Raw genomic sequence first — 7,692 nt, forward strand, 5'->3', positions numbered from 1 at the left:
AATATAAGAGCTCACCACTCATCATACACCCCATAACCCAATATAAGAGCCCACCACCCATCATACACCCCCATAACCCAATATAAGAGCCCACCACTCATCATACATCCCATAACCCAATATAAGAGTCCACCACTCATCATTCACCCCATATCCCAATATAAGAGCCCACCACTCATCATACGCCCCATAACCCAATATAAGAGCCCACCACTCATCATACACCCCATAACCCAATATAAGAGCCCACCACTCATCATACACCCCATATCCCAATATAAGAGCCCACCACTCATCATATGCCCCATAACCCAATAAAGGTGCCCACCACTCATCATACACCCCATAACCCAATATAAGAGCCCACCACTCATCATACATCCCATAACCCAATATAAGAGCCCACCACCCATCATACACCCCATAACCCAATATAAGAGCCCACCACTCATCATACACCCTATAGCCCCATATAAGAGCCCACCACTCATCATACATCCCATAACCCAATATAAGAGCCCACCAAGCATTATACACCTGATAACCCAATATAAGAGCCCACCACTCATCATATGCCCCATAACCCAATATAGGTGCCCACCACTCATCATACACCCCATAACCCAACATAAGAGCCCACCACCCATCATACATCCCATAACCCAATATAAGAGCCCATCATACACCCCATAACCCAATATAAGAGCCCACCACTCACCATACACTCCATATCCCAATATAAGAGCCCACCACTCATCCTATACCCCATATCCCAATATAAGAGCCCACCACTCATCATACACCCCATAACCCAATATAAGAGCCCACCACTCATCATACGCCCCATAACCCAATATAAGAGCCCACCACTCATCATACACCCCATAACCCAATATAAGAGCCCACCACTCATCATACATCCCATAACCCAATATAAGAGCCCACCACCCATCATACACCCCATAACCCAATATAAGTGCCAACCACTCATCATAAACCCTATAGCCCAATATAAGAGCCCACCACTCATCATACACCCTATAGCCCCATATAAGAGCCCACCACTCATCATACATCCCATAACCCAATATAAGAGCCCACCACCCATCATACACCTTATAACCCAATATAAGAGCCCACCACCCATCATACACCCCATAACCGAATATAAGAGCCCACAACTCATCAAACATCCCATAACCCAATATAAGAGCCCACCACCCATCATACATCCCATAACCCAATATAAGAGCCCACCACTCATCATACACCCCATAACCCAATATTAGAGCCCACCTCTCATCATACACCCCATAACCCAATATAAGAGCCCACCACTCATCATACACCCCATAACCCAATATAAGAGCCCACCACTCATCATACATCCCATAACCCAATATAAGAGCCCACCATTCATCATATACCCCATATCCCAATATAAGAGCCCACCACCCATCATACACCCCATAACCCAATATAAGAGTCCACCACTCATCATACACCCCATAACCCAATATAAGAGCCAACCACCCATCATTCACCCCATAACCCAATATAGGAGCTCACCACCCATCATACACCCCATAACCCAATATAAGAGCCCACCACTCATCATACACCCCATAACCCAATATAAGAGTCCACCACTCATCATACACCCCATAACCCAATATAAGAGCCCACCACCCATCATTCACCCCATAACCCAATACAAGAGCCCACCACTCATCATATACCCCATATCCCAATATAAGAGCCCACCACTCATCATACACCCCATAACCCAATAATAAGAGCCCACCACTCATCATACACCCCATAACCCAATATAAGAGCCCACCACCCATCATTCACCCCATAACCCAATATAAGAGCCACCACTGATCATACATCCCATAACCCAATATAAGAGCCCACCACTCATGATACACCCCATAACCCAATATAAGAGCCCACCACTCATCATACACCCCATAACCCAATATAAGAGCCCACCACTCATCATACATCCCATATCCCAATATAAGAGCCCACCACCCATCATACATCCCATAACCCAATATAAGAGTCCACCACTCATCATATACCCCATATCCCAATATAAGAGCCCACCACTCATCATACACCCCATAACCCAATATAAGAGCCCACCACTCATCATACACCCCATAACCCAATATAAGAGCCCACCACTCATGATATATCCCATAACCAAATATAACAGCCCATCACCCATCATACACCCCATAACCCAATATAAGAGCCCACCACTCAATATACATCCCATAACCCAATATAAGAGCACACCACTCATCATACACCCCATAACCCAACATAAGAGCCCACCACTCATCATACATCCCATAACCCAATATAAGAGCACACCACTCATCATATACCCCATATCCCAATATAAGAGCCCACCACTCATCATACATCCCATAACCTAATATAAGAGCACATCACTCATCATACACACCATAGCACAATATAAGAGCCCACCACTCATCATACACCCATATCCCAATATAAGAGCCCACCACTCATCATACATCCCATAACCCAATGTAAGAGAGCACCACTCATCATACACCCCATATCCCAATATAAGAGCCCACCACTCATCATAAACCCCATAACCCAAAATAAGAGCCCACCACCCATCATACACCCCATAACCCAATATAAGAGCCCACCACTCAATATACATCCCATAACCCAATATAAGAGCCTACCACTCATCATACATCCCATAACCCAATATAAGAGCCCACCACTCATCATACATCCCATACCCCAATATAAGAGCCCACCACTCATGATACATCCCATAACTCAATATAAGAGCCCACCACTGATAATACACACCATATCTGTCACGGGTGTGTCGCCACGAAGATCGTCACGATTACACAGCCTGACTTCTCGCAGCTGACTTTTTGGTGCTTTGTGTTTTCGGCAGTGAGGGAGTTAATTCTCTCTCTCTCTCTGTGCTAGACGAGGTCCAGCCTCGCCCAGCTGCAATCAATGCTGCTGTAGTGAGTCTCCTTCAAATGCCTGCTGGTCTGTTTGGGAAGTGTCGGTGAAAGCATTTCATACAGACTTACAGAGCGGATCGTGGTATTTGGAGTTTCTGAGATAAGTGTATTTGGAGTCTTTTTCCCTTCCTCGCTTTATCATTTATCTCCTTTCCCGTTGGTGTTCCCTCTGTTGTAGTTGTGTAGTTTTTGTATGCAAGGTGGTTTTGGTTTTTCCCTTGTACTGTCTCATTCGTCTAAGTACTGTGTGTGGGCATATTATTACTTGTCCTCTTTTGTTGTGATCGGGGTCCTTCTCAGGACTAGATTACTTAGGTGCAGGGATCCTCAGGAGGTAGGGGTTACGCTGGCGGCCTGGACCTCTGTACCTTTAACAGTACCTCCAGGTTGAGGGACTAGTCAGGGCCCCAGCTTAGGGTCAGCTTAGGCCCCCTACCTCCAGTATACAGAGACAGCGTGACAATATCCAAATATAAGAGCCCACCACTCATCATACATCCCGTAACCCAATATAAGAGCCCACCACTCATCATACATCCCATAACCCAATATAAGAGCCCACCACCCATGAAACATCCCATAACCCAATATAAGAGCCCACCACCCATCAAACATCCCATAACCCAATATAAGAGCCCACCACTCATCATACACCCCATATCCCAATATAAGAGCCCACCACTCATCATACATCCCATAACCCAATATAAGAGACCACCACCCATCATACATCCCATAACCCAATATAAGAGCCCATCACCCATCATACACCCCATAACCCAATATAAGAGCCCACCACCCATCACAGACCCCGTAACCCAATATAAGAGCCCACCACTCATCATATACCCCATATCCCAATATAAGAGCCCTCCACCCATCATACATCCCATAACCCAATATAAGATCCATCACCCATCATACACCCCATAACCCAATATAAGAGCCCACCACCCATCATACACCCCATAACCCAATATAAGAGCCCACCACCCATCATACATCCCATAACCCAATATAAAAGCCCACCACTCATCATACACTCCATAACACAATATAAGAGCCCACCACTCATCATACATCCCATAACCCAATATAAGAGCCCACCACTCATCATACATCCCATAACCCAATATAAGAGTCCACCATTCATCATATACCCCATATCCCAATATAAGAGCCCACCACCCATCATACACCCCATAACCCAATATAAGAGTCCACCACTCATCATACACCCCATAACCCAATATAAGAGCTCACCACCCATCATACACCCCATAACCCAATATAAGAGCCCACCACTCATCATACACCCCATAACCCAATATAAGAGCACACCACCCATCATACACCCCATAACCCAATATAAGAGCCCACCACCCATCATGCACCCCATAACCCAATATAAGAGCCCACCACTCATCATACACCCCATAACCCAATATAAGAGCCCACCACCCATCATTCAACCCATAACCCAATACAAGAGCCCACCACTCATCATATACCCCATATCCCAATATAAGAGCCCACCACTCATCATACACCCCATAACCCAATAATAAGAGCCCACCACTCATCATACACCCCATAACCCAATATAAGAGCCCACCACCCATCATTCACCCCATAACCCAATATAAGAGCTCACCACCCATCATACACCCCATAACCCAATATAAGAGCCCACCACCCATCATACACCCCATAACCCAATATAAGAGCCCACCACTCATCATACACCCCATAACCCAATATAAGAGCCCACCACCCATCATACACCCCATAACCCAATATAAGAGCCCACCATTCATCATACACCCCATAACCCAATATAAGAGCCCACCACTCATCATACACCCCATAACCCAATATAAGAGTCCACCACTCATCATACACCCCATAACCCAATATAAGAGCCCACCACCCATCATTCACCCCATAACCCAATATAAGAGCTCATCATTCATCCCATAACCCAATATAAGAGCCCACCACTCATCATACACCTCATATCCCAATATAAGAGCCCACCACTCATCATACATCCCATAACCCAATATAAGAGCCCACCACTCATCATACACCCCATAACCCAATATAAGAGACCACCACTCTTCATACATCCCCTAACCCAATATAAGAGCGCACCACTCATCATACATCCCCTAACCCAATATAAGAGCGCACCACTCATCATACACCCCATATCCCAATATAAGAGCGCACCACTCATCATACATCCCATAACCCAATATAAGAGCCCACCACTCATCATACACCCCATAACCCAATATTAGAACCCACCTCTCATCATACTCCCCATATCCCAATATAAGAGCCCACCACCCATGAAACATCCCATAACCCAATATAAGAGCCCACCACCCATCAAACATCCCATAACCCAATATAACAGCCCACCACTCATCATACACCCCATAACCCAATATAAGAGCCCACCACCCATCTTTCACCCCATAACCCAATATAAGAACCCACCACTCATCATATATCCCATAACCCAATATAAGAGCCCACCACTCATCATACACCCCATATCCCAATATAAGAGCCCACCACCCATCATACATCCCATAACCCAATATAAGAGCCCATCACCCATCATACACCCCATAACCCAATATAAGAGCCCACCACCCATCACAGACCCCATAACCCAATATAAGAGCCCACCACTCATCATATACCCCATATCCCAATATAAGAGCCCTCCACCCATCATACATCCCATAACCCAATATAAGATCCATCACCCATCATACACCCCATAACCCAATATAAGAGCCCAACACCCATTATACACCCCATAACTCAATATAAGAGCCCACCACCCATCATACACCCCATAACCCAATATAAGAGCCCACCATTCATCATACACCCCATAACCCAATATAAGAGCCCACCACTCATCATACACCCCATAACCCAATATAAGAGTCCACCACTCATCATACACCCCATAACCCAATATAAGAGCCCACCACCCATCATTCACCCCATAACCCAATATAAGAGCCCACCACCCATCATTCACCCCATAACCCAATATAAGAGCCCACCACTCATCATATACCCCATAACCCAATATAAGAGCCCACCACTCATCATACACCACATAGCCCAATATAAGAGCTCACCACTCATCATACACCCCATAGCCCAATATAAGAGCCCACCACCCATCTTTCACCCCATAACCCAATATAAGAACCCACCACTCATCATACATCCCATAACCCAATATAAGAGCCCACCACTCATCATACACCCCATAACCCAATATAAGAGCCCATCACTCATGATACATCCCATAACCAATATAAGAGCCCACCACTCATCATACATCCCATAACCCAATATAAGAGCCCACCACTCATCATACACCCCATAACCCAATAAAAGAGCCCAGCACTCATCATACACCCCATATCCCAATATAAGAGCCCACCACAAATCATACACCCCATAACCCAATATAAGAGCCCATCACCCATCATACACCCCATAACCCAATATAAGAGCCCACCATTCATCATACTCCCCATATCCCAATATAAGAGCCCTCCACCCATCATACATCCCATAACCCAATATAAGATCCATCACCCATCATACACCCCATAACCCAATATAAGAGCCCACCACCCATCATACACCCCATAACCCAATATAAGAGCCCACCACTCATCATACACCCCATAACCCAATATAAGAGCCCACCACTCATCATACACCCCATAACCCAATATAAGAGCCTACCACTCATCATACACCCCATAACCCAATATAAGAGCCCACCACTCATCATACACCCCATAACCCAATATAAGAGCCTACCACTCATCATACACCCCATAACCCAATATAAGAGCCTACCACTCATCATACACCCCATAACCCAATATAAGAGACCACCACACATCATTCACCCCATAACCCAATATAAGAGCTCACCACCCATCATACACCCCATAACCCAATATAAGAGCCCACCACCCATCATTCACCCCATAACCCAATATAAGAGCCCACCACTCATCATATACCCCATATCCCAATATAAGAGCCCACCTCTCATCATACACCCCATAACCCAATATAAGAGCCCACCACTCATCATACACCCCATAGCCCAATATAAGAGCCCACCACCCATCATACACCCCATAACCCAATATAAGAGCCCACCAGTCATCATACACCCCATAGCCCAATATAAGAGCCCACCACCCATCTTTCACCCCATAACCCAATATAAGAGCCCACCACTCATCATGCACCCCATAACCCAATATAAGAGCCCACCACCCATCATACACCCCATAACCCAATATAAGAGCCCACCACTCATCATACACCCCATAACCCAATATAAGAGCCCACCACTCATCATACACCCCATAACCCAATATAAGAGTCCACCACTCATCATACACCCCATAACCCAATATAAGAGCCCACCACCCATCACAGACCCCATAACCCAATATAAGAGCCCACCACCCATCATTCACCTCATAACCCAATATAAGAGCCCACCACTCATCATACACCCCATAACCCAATATAAGAGCCCACCATCCATCATACATCCCATAACCCAATATAAGAGCCCACCACC

The sequence above is a fragment of the Phyllobates terribilis genome, unplaced genomic scaffold (genome assembly GCF_046119375.1).
Source record: "Phyllobates terribilis strain yellow unplaced genomic scaffold, ASM4611937v1 Scaffold_25__1_contigs__length_18738178, whole genome shotgun sequence".
In the NCBI taxonomy this organism is placed as follows: domain Eukaryota; kingdom Metazoa; phylum Chordata; class Amphibia; order Anura; family Dendrobatidae; genus Phyllobates; species Phyllobates terribilis.